The sequence below is a fragment of the Ciconia boyciana genome, chromosome 6 (genome assembly GCF_034638445.1).
Source record: "Ciconia boyciana chromosome 6, ASM3463844v1, whole genome shotgun sequence".
NCBI classification, from domain to species: domain Eukaryota; kingdom Metazoa; phylum Chordata; class Aves; order Ciconiiformes; family Ciconiidae; genus Ciconia; species Ciconia boyciana.
Genome location: NC_132939.1, coordinates 67793442 through 67805503, shown reverse-complemented (window position 1 = coordinate 67805503; position 12062 = coordinate 67793442). Strand labels below are relative to the sequence as shown.

General features: G+C 49.0%; 1 long non-coding RNA gene across 1 annotated transcript in view; it reads right to left on the bottom strand.

The window, feature by feature from the left end:
- LOC140653315 (uncharacterized) overlaps window positions 1–12062 on the bottom strand; it is a 20802-nt gene extending 8740 nt beyond the window's left edge. Inside the window, exon 1 of the long non-coding RNA XR_012043077.1 lies at window positions 11873–12062. This is a non-coding gene — a long non-coding RNA (uncharacterized lncRNA). The remainder of the gene's footprint in view (window positions 1–11872) is intronic.

Here is a 12062-nt window from a genome sequence, read left to right as displayed (position 1 = left end):
TTGCCATGACCCTGCTTCCAAACTCCTGGCAATTGCCTCTGCGGAAAAGATTTAGGTGGTGGTGGAAAGAGTAATGCTTCGTTGTAAAGACAGGTAGAGGTTGGGAATTGATGCATGTCGCCACAGATTTCCAGCCAGTGATCAGTAGGCTGTTTGTAAGACAATTTATTTGGTCTACGTAAAGTGACCTTCCTTGCCAGGGACAACTCGGGAATAAACTGCTGGCCAAATGAGCCTTTTGTTTGCACTGTATATCAAACAGGAGTTAAATACCTAGGTGTGTGCGGGGACTGATCAGTGCTTGCAGAGAACTTTGGAAGACAGATGGTTCTGTGTGGAAATCATCATGGCAAAGAATGGTGTATATGCTGCAATTCAGGAGGCTGAGAACAGCAAGAGGAGAGCAGGGAAGAATGTAGTAGCAGAAGGAATGAGTTCTGGTGGCAGCAAGGCCATACCTCAGCTAAGAACACAACGCAGACGTGGGGCAACAACGGTGTGATGCAGCTCAAGCAGACCCAGAGCTGCCTGTATTAAGAGAGAGTAGAAGGACTGTAAATGTCATACGGTGTCTTCACCACTCAGGATGAATCACAAAGGCACGATGAGGACTTGTGCTCTGTGCCTCTATAGGCAGTCCTCACCGGCCCACTTAGACACATGTGTCTTGGTGCTAGTGAGAATGTGAACGTGCAAGAATGAGCATGAAAGAATGAGTGTGTGAAATCAGTCTTAAAAATAAAAATCGCCTTCCCTTTCTATGTGGTCTCACATTGAGTTTTGCTAGCTTGGTTGCAGCGTACCTGATGGAGGTAGTTCCTGAGTTTAGCCTCCCTGTCTGTGTCGCTAGCCTTGTTCTGCCATTAAAGGGGAGCAGCTAACGTGATGATGGTGGAAATAATTGCTCTTCAGACTTCCTCCCTTCATATCCATGTGTCACTGTTGTGAAATGGAGAGCTGACGTAAATTGTTCTAGGCCTCCGGGGGCTCTCAGAAGAATTAATATAAAGACCAAAGAGCCTGAGCCATGACAATAGCTGTTTCCATACAAACAGCTTATACTACCAGCATGTGGGATAGTGGCTGTACAGATTGTTGTTCCAGAGGAGCAGGTTAATGCTGCGCTGATTCTAACCTGGCTTTGGGCGCTGCTTGATAGTTAGCAGGGACTTGGTTTGTCCAAGTAGATGATCAAAGAGGTGGTGTTTACTGCTTGACCACAGTAGTCCCCGACATTAAATCAATTAATTAAAATTTCCCAACAAGACAGTGTGATCCAAGCTTGTGGGCTTGTTTAATCTCAAAGTGAAATGGTATTCGAGTAAACCCCACAGAGAATTGCCTGGTCTGTCTCATCCTTCAACCAATCGATGCCAGTATTAAATAATAATGGCAAACAGGATGTAGCCGTGCTGAACTGCCAGGCCATGTATTTACCATTAAGTCTGCCCCAGCTTTTCATTTGTTTCTTGTTCTTTTAATAGCATTTTCCAGAGATGCTTAGTTGCTTTATCAGATCTAACAAGCTTCCTTACCGGCCCAAATCAAAGACCTGACTGAGTTATAAAAAGTACAGTAGCTGGCTTATTATGTTTGCCCTTCTTCTAAGAAGCCATCGCCAAATATAGATCAGGTGAGAAGTAAAAGGAGCAGCTCTAAAGCTGCCTTGTGTGTCCCTTGGTTGTCTTAAAACAGGGATTCAAGGCTCTAAGAGAGAAATAAAACCTTCCCGTGATCCACAAAAACACAGTATATTGACAGAGGCTGTTCTGCTCTGTTGCCCTGTTGTAATAGAGGTAATATAACATTCCTCTTCCACTCATTATTGATGATGTTTATGGATTTGGTGACATCAAGGAACATACGCAGACTTCTGGCAACAAGACCTGCTTCTTTTCAGCAGCGTTGGGGTATTACAAATTTGTAATTATTTTTGCTGCAGGAGAGAGGTGGGAGGTGCCTCACCGCCTGGTTTGGTTCATCAACTGTAACCAGAGCTGAGGCTTTGAAACGAGTTGATCAAACTAAGTGGTGTTACTTTGGGATGTCCCAAGGTGCCTTTCCAAATGCCGGTGGACTGTGACACAGACATCTTCCTTCTGTAGAGAAAGTTGCTCTGTTAGGATCTTCCTTCCTCCCTACCTGCCTCCTCCAAGTAGAGGGCAAAGGGTAAGAGGGAGACAATTCAGGTCAATTCATCTTAAAATGGTCTTCCCATCCCCATGAGGAATTCAGAATTCCCATAAGGCGCTTTGAAAACTGGCTAATGCTCTGCCCTCTACTCCTCATGGGCTAAAATGGTGCTGCATTCCACTACAGACCCTACAAAGTCTCACCACCACCATTGAGGATGACCATTGACCATCAGAGCGCCGAACCTGTCTGCTGAGCTACCAGTAGCCAACGCTGCCAACCTGGCACGATGCTGTTCCCCATCGGGGAATAAGGGAAGGGGGAGTTCAGCATCTCATGTTTTGGTGGGTCTGAGCAGATGAGAACCCATGTACACGTTTTGTTCAGCTTTAAGGCAAGCTTCTGTGTGAATTTGATTACAACAATGCATTTACTTGCTAATCTCAAACTGAAAACTAAGTATGGTAAAAGGAGTAAGGAATCAGGGTCTGAGTTTCTCCTGCTGGGTTGTGCGTTGCTCAGTGCCCCCGTGCCCTGATGAAGCTCTGCAAGGTCTGCCAGGTGAAGGAGGTTTGGGGCTGACGTGTGTAACAGGGAAGTCTGCAGTAACTGGCCACCAGTCACAATTTGCGTAGTTGTCCTGATATCCAGAACAAACAAGGACTGGCCTCTGTCACTGCAGCGGATGTGCAGCCCCTGCAAAGGCTGTCCCTGGTGTCCTGTATGTTTATAGCTAATGTAATTAATGCCAGGAATAGCTGAATTTTATCCGATACAGCAAAAGTCTTCCTCTGAACTAAGCCATCAGAAAAGCTTGGTATTGTCTTGCTGGAGTATGCTGGGCAGGAAGGGCAAAGAGAAAACCGGGATTAGGGTTATATTTCTGGATAACTTTAGCATTACTATCCTTTTAATGTTGCTTTGATGGCATGCAGTAGCCTCGTAATGCAAATGCATACCTGAGCGCAGCTATCGGGCCGCAACCGAGCATTGGAGAGTCCCATGCTTTGCGGGGTCCCCCAAAACCAGCCAGACCCCGCTCCCTGCCTTGCCACTGCTCTCTGAAGCAGTGCTAGCCATGATCCCCTGGGATGTTTGCCCAGCTAGTGACCACAGAGGGGCTCAGAAAGTCTCTGCTGAACAGTGCGGAGTCGCTCACGCAGCTCTACACATTGTTTCTGTCTTGCTTTTACTCCCTCGTGTCCATGAGCGATGTGGGTAGAGAGAGATGAGCTTGTAGCGCAGCGACGGTTATACCTGTAAAAAGGGGCTTCTACTGGTTTGGTTCCATAAATTTGTAGGAATGTGCAACACCTACATAAAGGCACCTTTGTCTGGATGCTGCTACATCTGAGCTAGGAGAGTTCCTGCTTTAATTATGCCATCTCATAATGGGAATGATTTAAAACAGTAAAAATACTATACGTAAACATAGTCTCAAGACTAGGTGAAGTTTTCAGCGGAGTCTGATGTCCAAAGTGAGGAGTCTCTCTGTTTCTCCGACAGTATTTTGAAAAGCAATGACAGACCATCAATTCATGCTGAGGTTACTGAGCCTTCGTTAGGGTTCAGAGAAACCCAAAAAACGCCTTTTACTCCTCCTCCCTACACATGTACTCCTCAGCCATCAAAAGGGCAGTACTGTGACATGGGCCATAGTCATGACATGATGAGTCACTGCATTGGCCTAAGTGCAAGGTCCTGCACTTGGGTCACAGCAACCCCATGCAACGCTACAGGCTTGGGGAAGAGGGGCTGGAAAGCTGCCTGGCAGAGAAGGACCTGGGGGTGTTGGCTGACAGCCGCCTGAATATGAGCCAGCAGTGTGCCCAGGTGGCCAAGAAGGCCAATGGCATCCTGGCTTGTATCAAAAACAGTGTGGCCAGCAGGACTAGGGCAGTGATCGTCCCCTGTACTCGGCACTGGTGAGGCCGCACCTCGAATGCTGTGTTCAGTGTTGGGCCCCCCACTACAAGAGAGACATTGAGGGGCTGGAGTGTGTCCAGAGAAGGGCAACGGAGCTGGGGCAGGGTCTGGAGCACAAGGCTGATGGGGAGCGGCTGGGGGACCTGGGGTTGTTCAGCCTGGAGAAAAGGAGGCTGAGGGGAGACCTCATCGCTCTCTACAACTGCCTGAAAGGAGGCTGGAGAGAGGTGGGGTCGGTCTCTTCTCCCAGGTGACAAGTGATGGGACGAGAGGAAATGGCCTCAAGTTGCGCCAGGGGAGGTTTAGACTGGATATTAGGAAATTTTACTTCACCGAAAGGGTTGTCAAGCATTGGAACAAGCTGCCCAGGGAAGTGGTTGAGTCACCATCCCTGGAGGTATTTAAAAGACGTTTGGCTGAGGTGCTTAGGGACATGGTGCAGTGGTGGGCTTGGCAGTGTCAGGTTTACGGTTGGACTTGATGATCTTAGAGGTCTTTTCCAACCTATACGATTCTGTGATTCTGTGATTTCCATTCTTTAACCTGTACTACCTCTGCAGTGTCAGGGTGCTCCTGAGGGTCGAGCGAATCCCAGAATTACTTCTGCAGGACCAGCAATAAATTACCTGGACAATTAGTTGCTTCCTGTCTTATATATCCTCAGTCTGTGGCATCCTTGTATCAGCAGAAGATTTGTACCTAGGAAGCTTTTCTAGGTTTTAGATGCCTCCTCCAGCTTTTTGTCTTCCTCAAATGAGGGGTTTTGGCAGTTCCTAATATTTTTTACCCTCCCATTGCATAGCCACTTCACATCTAATATTTCTTGGCAGATTTTTCAATAGTAGCTGTAGTCAGGGGACTAGTGAGAAGTCTAATGCATCACTTATCTCTCTCATAGTGCTATTTATTTCAGTGTCTATCAGCTCCTTGTGAGCAATATTTTAACTAACAGGCTAGAGGGAGGATTGCTAACTTGTGATTTATTTTTATAGTTGTTCCTTTTCTTCTTTTTTCTTTTAACTCTGCAGATGCTATTGAGTTCAGAGGCAGTGAGACCCCAGAGATCTACCAGGGGTCATCATGCATCAATCTCCTGCCACCAGAATTGACCGTGAGATACAAATGTTCTGTTGCTTCTTAGCTGGTCAAATGCAACACAGACACCATGCTCGAAGCTGTTTGATTTTGGTCTCCAGTTCCTGAGGGTCCTCGATTTCGAGGATTTCCCCTGTAGGGAAAGAGCCTAGACTGCATGCTCAAAACGCACCAGCTTGCAGGAAGCCTGGGGTGGGATATTGCTGGCAGCGAGGCTGAGGATAATTACGGCAAGCAGGGAGCCCTGAGGGAGTCAAGCACCGCGTTTTCTCATGTGGCTGCTCTGCTTGCCAAGGTTAGCAGACCCCTTTCTATGGCGGCACATTTCATTGATCAAAGTAAGAACAGGGCAGCGATTTATGGCATATGACAGCTTGAAAAGCAATGCTTTTCACCAGACACTGCCATACGTGGAGACAAGATTGACAACCCAGCTGCTGCCTTTCTTTTGAAAGCTGGCTTCTTCCTAGGTGGTCAGTACCAGACCCTGGCTGGAGCAGCTGCAGCATCGTCCAAACCCTCTTCCGCAGGGACAGCTTGCTCCAAGGCCAGCTTGAATCACACAAGAAGTTACCTTTACATTTCGCTATAGGACCAAAGAAAGATGTTTGCCAAGAGCTGGTGGATTCACATTTGAGAATGGCTATAGCTTTTCCAGTCTTTCAACCTTCAAGTAACTTCCCAGAGACATTAAAATGTGTAAGTAAGTCTGCCAGCTCCAGTTTTCCCTTTCAACGCCAACTTCTTAATGAAAAAGTCTCCATCAAGTCCAACGGCATTTAATGCTCTATCAATTACAAACCATTTGCTTTTCTCCTGTCCTGAAAAAGATATTTGATAATATAAAGGACTCTTGACCCTATGATGTGTTTTGATGGGGTCATTTATATCCTTCATTTTAGCATCCTCTACCTTGGTGTTCCCACCATCTAACTGTTGGATCTACTCGCAGTAACCTATTAGACGCTTATTTCACAGCACCTCACGGACTCAGAAGTTTCCAGACTTTGCAGAGTTGCACCCCCAGCAGTACTTTGCCACTCCTTTTGCTGGGCTTACTTTTGCTGGGTTTGACAGGCAGGTTGGCAATGTGCAGATTTCTCTGCAATTCATCCTGCTCCTGCTTCCGATGACTGCTGCCAGGTGAGACCTCGGCAATGCAGGGCTCCACTATCCCCGTCTGGATACCTCTGCTGTAGCTAACGGGAATAGGTGGACCTCCATTAGGCCACATTTTCAATTTCACATTTCCTTAAATGTTCCTGGTTGCTGCACATTCAGTGTTCATTCTCCAAAGATTCCCATAAAAACCATGTCCTCCAGCACAGCCAATATTTCCCTTGTCCCACGTAGTCTGAAGGCTACGGAAAGAGGTGGTGGGGACACAGAGGTGGCTGAATGCTGCTGAAGTTGGGGACAATCACAGAAAACGTGGTAGGTTGTAAAGCTTTGCCCCGGAGCTGGCACCAGTTTTAACCACAGCCACCTACACTGGAACATAATGCATGATCTCGTATTTTAACTATGTGGTAGCCTCTGCTGCAGGGAGCAGGACAAATCCATACAAGGGCAAAGATGTATCCACTGACTTTTGATCAAGAGCCTTGTTTCTCCAAATGAACTCCTTAAAGCACAAGAGTAGGAATGATTTTCAGTCTTTTGTACATCTCTTATTTGGAGCAACACAATCCTTTGTAGCAGGATTTGGAGATGGACCTTGGTCCGGCTGAGTGACCCTACCCGCACAAATCCGATCTAATAAGGTTTTTTTAATCCCCTTTTTGCGTCTCCTCCTTTCCATGAGAATCTTCTCCTTTTCTTTTCTTCTTTTCTCAACTCTTGCAGAGAAACTTGTTGATACTCATGAAGACAGGAGTGGCGGTTTTGGGGCATTTTGGCATATTGCACCGAGTGTGTTGGGTAGCCCACGGGCAGAGCTGGCAGCGTTCCCCGCTCCCCATGCCAGGCTCCTCGGGGAAGCAGTGGCCTCTGCTGTGCTCTGCTGGGTGGTGGCTGGAGACAAGCTGGGACAGCCAAGTTTGGTATATATGGAGCAACATGTACAATTGTACATATTTATTTATTGCCTGTTTTTCAAGGAAACATGTAAATAGATCTGAGCAGCAATTTAAGCATCTGGTGGAGCATTGTACAATCAGTCTGGTTGATCAGGGAGTTGAGGCTGGTATTACCCAGTTTGCTGTTAGCCCTTCATAGACGTGCCAGCCTTCATTTATGGAGCTCTCCTGAGGACTCCTGAGAAACAACCTCCGGACCAGGGTGAGCAGGCAGCATCCTGGGCAAGCAAGTGGCCTGAGATGTGGTGGGATGGAGAGAGACGTGACGACGGTGTGCAGGGCACGGCTGAGACTGGATCCTCTCTGCCAAACCCATCCTACCTCTAAGTACGTGGAGCCTCTCTCCCCAGCTCGCTCAGTTTCCATGTCCTGTCCCCTTCTTGTGGCTTCTTGCAATGTCTTCAGAGGACTCAGGCAAAACGCAGAATACCCCTTAGAGGTCTCAGTGGATCATCTCTATTTACATCTATTCTAGCTGTGTGCACACACGCTTGTTATTTCTGTGCAGCCCTAGATGTTACTTATGTAGGTTTTGCTGAAAGCTGCGTGTTTGGAGCCAGGAGCAGGAGAATCCATGCGAGCTGTTTCCCCCCACATTTGCCTTTCATGCTTGGATCCCCTGCCATTTCATCAAGTGAGAGCGTGAAGGTTTTCCTCCATGCCAGCATCCTGGCTATGTCTAAACCCTCACCCAGCCTGGCAACTCTTCCACAATTCTCCTTAAATTACCACCATTTTGTCAGCACCAGGCATGCTTCGTTATTAATAATTAAGTAGGAAAACTGCCTTAGTACCAGTGCTGCTGACACAGGTCTTGAGCTGGAACCAGGCTTCCAAAGAGAATTGCTTGAAAGGGGTAGTTAGGGAAGCAATTTCCTCGACGGTGTGTGTTAATGCACATCTCCAAGCATGTCTTGGAGCTGCTGGAGCCGGGGAGTCGAGCAGCTCCATTGAACGGTGCCTCCTTGGGGATCAGTGTCTTGTTTCATCAGGGCCATCTGCTTGCAACACAGGCTCAGTCAGCTTCAAGTCCTACAACAAGCTGCTTTCATTGCTGGCTGGAAATGGTTTGAAAAATCTGAGTGTTGTAGGTAAACATGACGTGAGGCTATAGGATATAGCCATCCAGGGAGTTCTCTTGCCAGCAGGCATTTACGGGGTGTTAGCGTGCATGAAGAGGGGCCCAGAGCCGCTCAGGCATCTTGCTGCAGACCCATCCGAGGTGTGAGCTGGAGCTGTGCTCCGAGCCTGTGCCGACAGCCGGTCGGAGGGGGTGGGATGGGACATCTCTCGTGTGCCGCGCAAACCAGCACGCCTAATAACCAGGCTGCCCCGAAGGCCCAGCGGGGCTTGAGTCAGGCTTTGCCCTCAACGCTTACAGAGGTCTCAGTTTGGCAACGACAAATTCTGCAAATATTCACTTGCTGTTGATGGGACGATAAGGTTTTGCAATGCAAAAGCCTGCATTTATATTCAAGGGGCTATTGGAAACTGGAAGAGCCCAATGAAACTTACTGCCTGCCTAGTTAAATAAATCCTTCGCGTCCCCTTCTTCCTCAGCTCCTCTTCATCACCGATTCCACGTGCGTCACCAGGTGGGAGAGCAACCGGTGATACATTTGCAAGGGGTGCTTTTTTGAAGTCCATTAGTTAAGCTGATTTATTTTGTTGCCTCTGTGTCCCTGGGGTCCCTGTGAGCCAGCTCATCAACGGCACAGGGCAGAGATGACACTGCTGGCGAGGCAGATGCCAGTGCCCTCACAGCACAACATCACGGCGTTCTCAGTGACGAAACAGGGTCTTCTTAAAGCAACCCCTTGACAACAGCTAAACACATATAATGTGAGCAGCGCTTCCCATGCTAAGCAGGATTTCCTGTGTAGATCTGTGTCCTCTTTCCCCAGCCTCAAGTAGATACGTGTAGGACAGACCTCGGGAGATCGCTGCTTCCTTCACGGTGAATTCAGATCCGAGGTCATCCCCGAACCCCAGACTGGGCACAGGAGCGTGGGTATAAATACAAATTTCTAACGGCTGCCCCATACAGTTTGGAAATATAGACCCATGTAGGTTTTATTGTTTACTTTTTATTTCCACTTTTCTTATATTTCTTTTTTTGTGTTTGTTTTTGGCAAGGCTTATTTGTATGAATTGCACAGCTCCACTTCACCACCCAAGGTAAGGAAAACTCTAGCATCCCAGTGGCCAATTCCCAGACTTTGTTGAGGAGCGAATGGAAGAGATGTTGTATTTAATTATCTCAGCCTGCCTACCATGATATTTTCACTAATACTTGGGTTTAATGAGCTAGGAAATCTGGGCCTTTGTGTGCTGGTGGATATACTCATCCTTTCTTCAGCTCAATATGCTATCAGATAGCTTCCACAGAGATGAGCAACCGCTTCCTTTGAACTTAGGAGCTGTCAAGATTCACTAATTTGCTTAGACCACCTGCTTGGCTAATATTACTGCAGGCCTCTTGTTTTCTCTCTGAATAGGTAAACAGAAACGTAGATGGTGCCTAGATGTTGCTGTACCGAGCCACCCCGGGATGCCGGCAGCGGAGGTCGGCCAGACCACACCGTCAGCTCTGCCCAGGCCAAATAACGACAGCGCAGGTGATGCCAAACCCTGCTAACAGCCTCTGCTCTCTGCCCCAGGACTTGCAGCCCTGCAGAAATGCTCCGGCTGGATCTGTGAAGATCCCGGCGTCCCCCAGGGACTGCCACATAAAATAAAATTACCCCACTTCTCCGCTCGCTCTGCCTTGTGTTTGTGCAGAGCTGGCTGGGGTGTCTCTGCTCCCAGGACACAGTGTCTGCACATTGGATGCTCCATCCACGGGGAAGAGAGTTAACCACGGAAGTGTTGATGAGTCCCTCCACCCCAGCTAATTAGCTCCAGAAAAGGAGATTTGCTTCCAGCCAGCTCAGGGGGGGATCCTTATATTGCACTGATCTGTACAGGCACCCGCCCCGCAATGCATCGAGTGATGCAGCAGGGTATTTCTTCCACGGGTCGCAGATATATGTTTTAATTACCATAGAAACCTCCAAACATCACAGCGTATGCTGTTACGTCAGGATCTCGCTCCTCTGCGTCTGCTTCCTGGGGACACTATGGGGAATAGGTACTGTGGGGTCCTGAGTGGCGGATGATTATTTTGGGGTTTATTATCAGGTGTGCTCTGGATGTCTCCTGGAGCACGGGACAGACTCTGTGGCTTCAGTCCTTTCACTCTCGGTCGTTCATGACTTGCTGCATGTCGGGGGACACCATCTCTCGCCGATCTGCCCGGCTTCGCAGAGGGCTGCATTTGATGTTTCAGCCCTAAATATTCTTCTGATCGCTGCTATTACCACTTTAGATGTGCAAAATGCAAAACCTGAGAGGCGTTATCGGCAAAGCAAGCTTGGCAACCCTTAAATTAGCAACGTGCAAGCGCGCGGCGTTCTGCCCGGAGCTCCTGGTGTCGTTAACGCTGATGGTTTAACGAGCCTCGCTCCGTCTTCCCGTGCAAGACGTGCACACCGGCGCGGCAGATGGTGTATCCTCGCAGCTCCGTGGGCCGTCCCTCAGCACACCCGGACGGCGGGAGGACTGTCGGCACCGAGGTGAGGGGAAAGGGGCTCTTTGATTGACCATTTATTAGGATGGAGCCGGAGGATGAGACAGATGGCTGGGGTTTGTTGGCAGGGAACTCCGCTCCTGTTTGTTTAATTAGTCACCAGACATACTGAAAGCTAAAGCGTGTTACATGCAAACTCGTAAGCGGGGTGAGATGGACCACTTGTGCTTGACGCATAGGAGCTGCTGGAAGCGACTTGGTGATCCGCATCTCGTGGTCCTGCTGCGGGATCCATGCTCCTGCAGACGGGACTGGGAGTTCCCGGTGGCTTCGGGCAGCCTTTATCTCCCCGCTGCTTTTTTTTCCCCCAGATGGGATGGATTCAGCCATGTGCATTGCTTTTCAAGCTGAAGGGCGCGCAAACCCGGAGTTTTCCTTTCTCCAGAGCACGCAGCCACTTTTAGGGAGTGGATTCACCCATAGAGGGGTTCAGCCCCTGGTTTGCTTCCATCCCATCACATCTCCCTCCCTCAGCATCTCCTGGCACCTGAGCACGTCTTACTCACCTCTGAGCTTCCCTGTCCGCAAAGCAACGGGGACTGGGAAACGCTGCACCGGTACCAGTGTCACTTGTTCCTCGAAGCACAAGCCGTGCACGGATCAGACACCTGAGATCCTTTTGCTGTGCCCACAAACAAACCCACTTTACGCCTTTATTTACGCTTTCGAAAGTGTTAGATTCTGCTCGATATTTGCTGTCTTCTTGCAAACGCTTGTGTTTGGGGCTTCCCCCCTCCCCATTTCCCTTCTTGGATATGCCTGTATCACTCATCCCTTGACTATCAGGGAAATAAAATCTGCAGGGGAACATGGAGAGCCTGAAATATAAATTTTGCCCTGGGGTTAAACCCTCTGTCAGGGTTAAACTCTTTGTCAGGGTTAAATCCATCCATCCATCCCCACTGACCGCCCGCCAAAACCCCGGGGGAGCACCGGGGGAGCACGCCGACACGCAAAAGATCAAAAAACAACATGAAAATAATTTAAAAAAAAAAAATATGCCCTTTCTTACCTGCCATTACCCCGCAGTCCACTAGATGGTGGTTTCCTCCAGCGGGAAATCCGCAGCTGGGGCGGGGAATGGCGGGGGGGCCCGGGGCAGGGAATTCGGGGTGCGGGCTGGGGAGCAGTGCCCTGGGAGCGGGGGAGCACCCCGAATTCCCGGGGGGGGGGTTTGCGGGGCAGCGCAGGGAGTTTGCAAC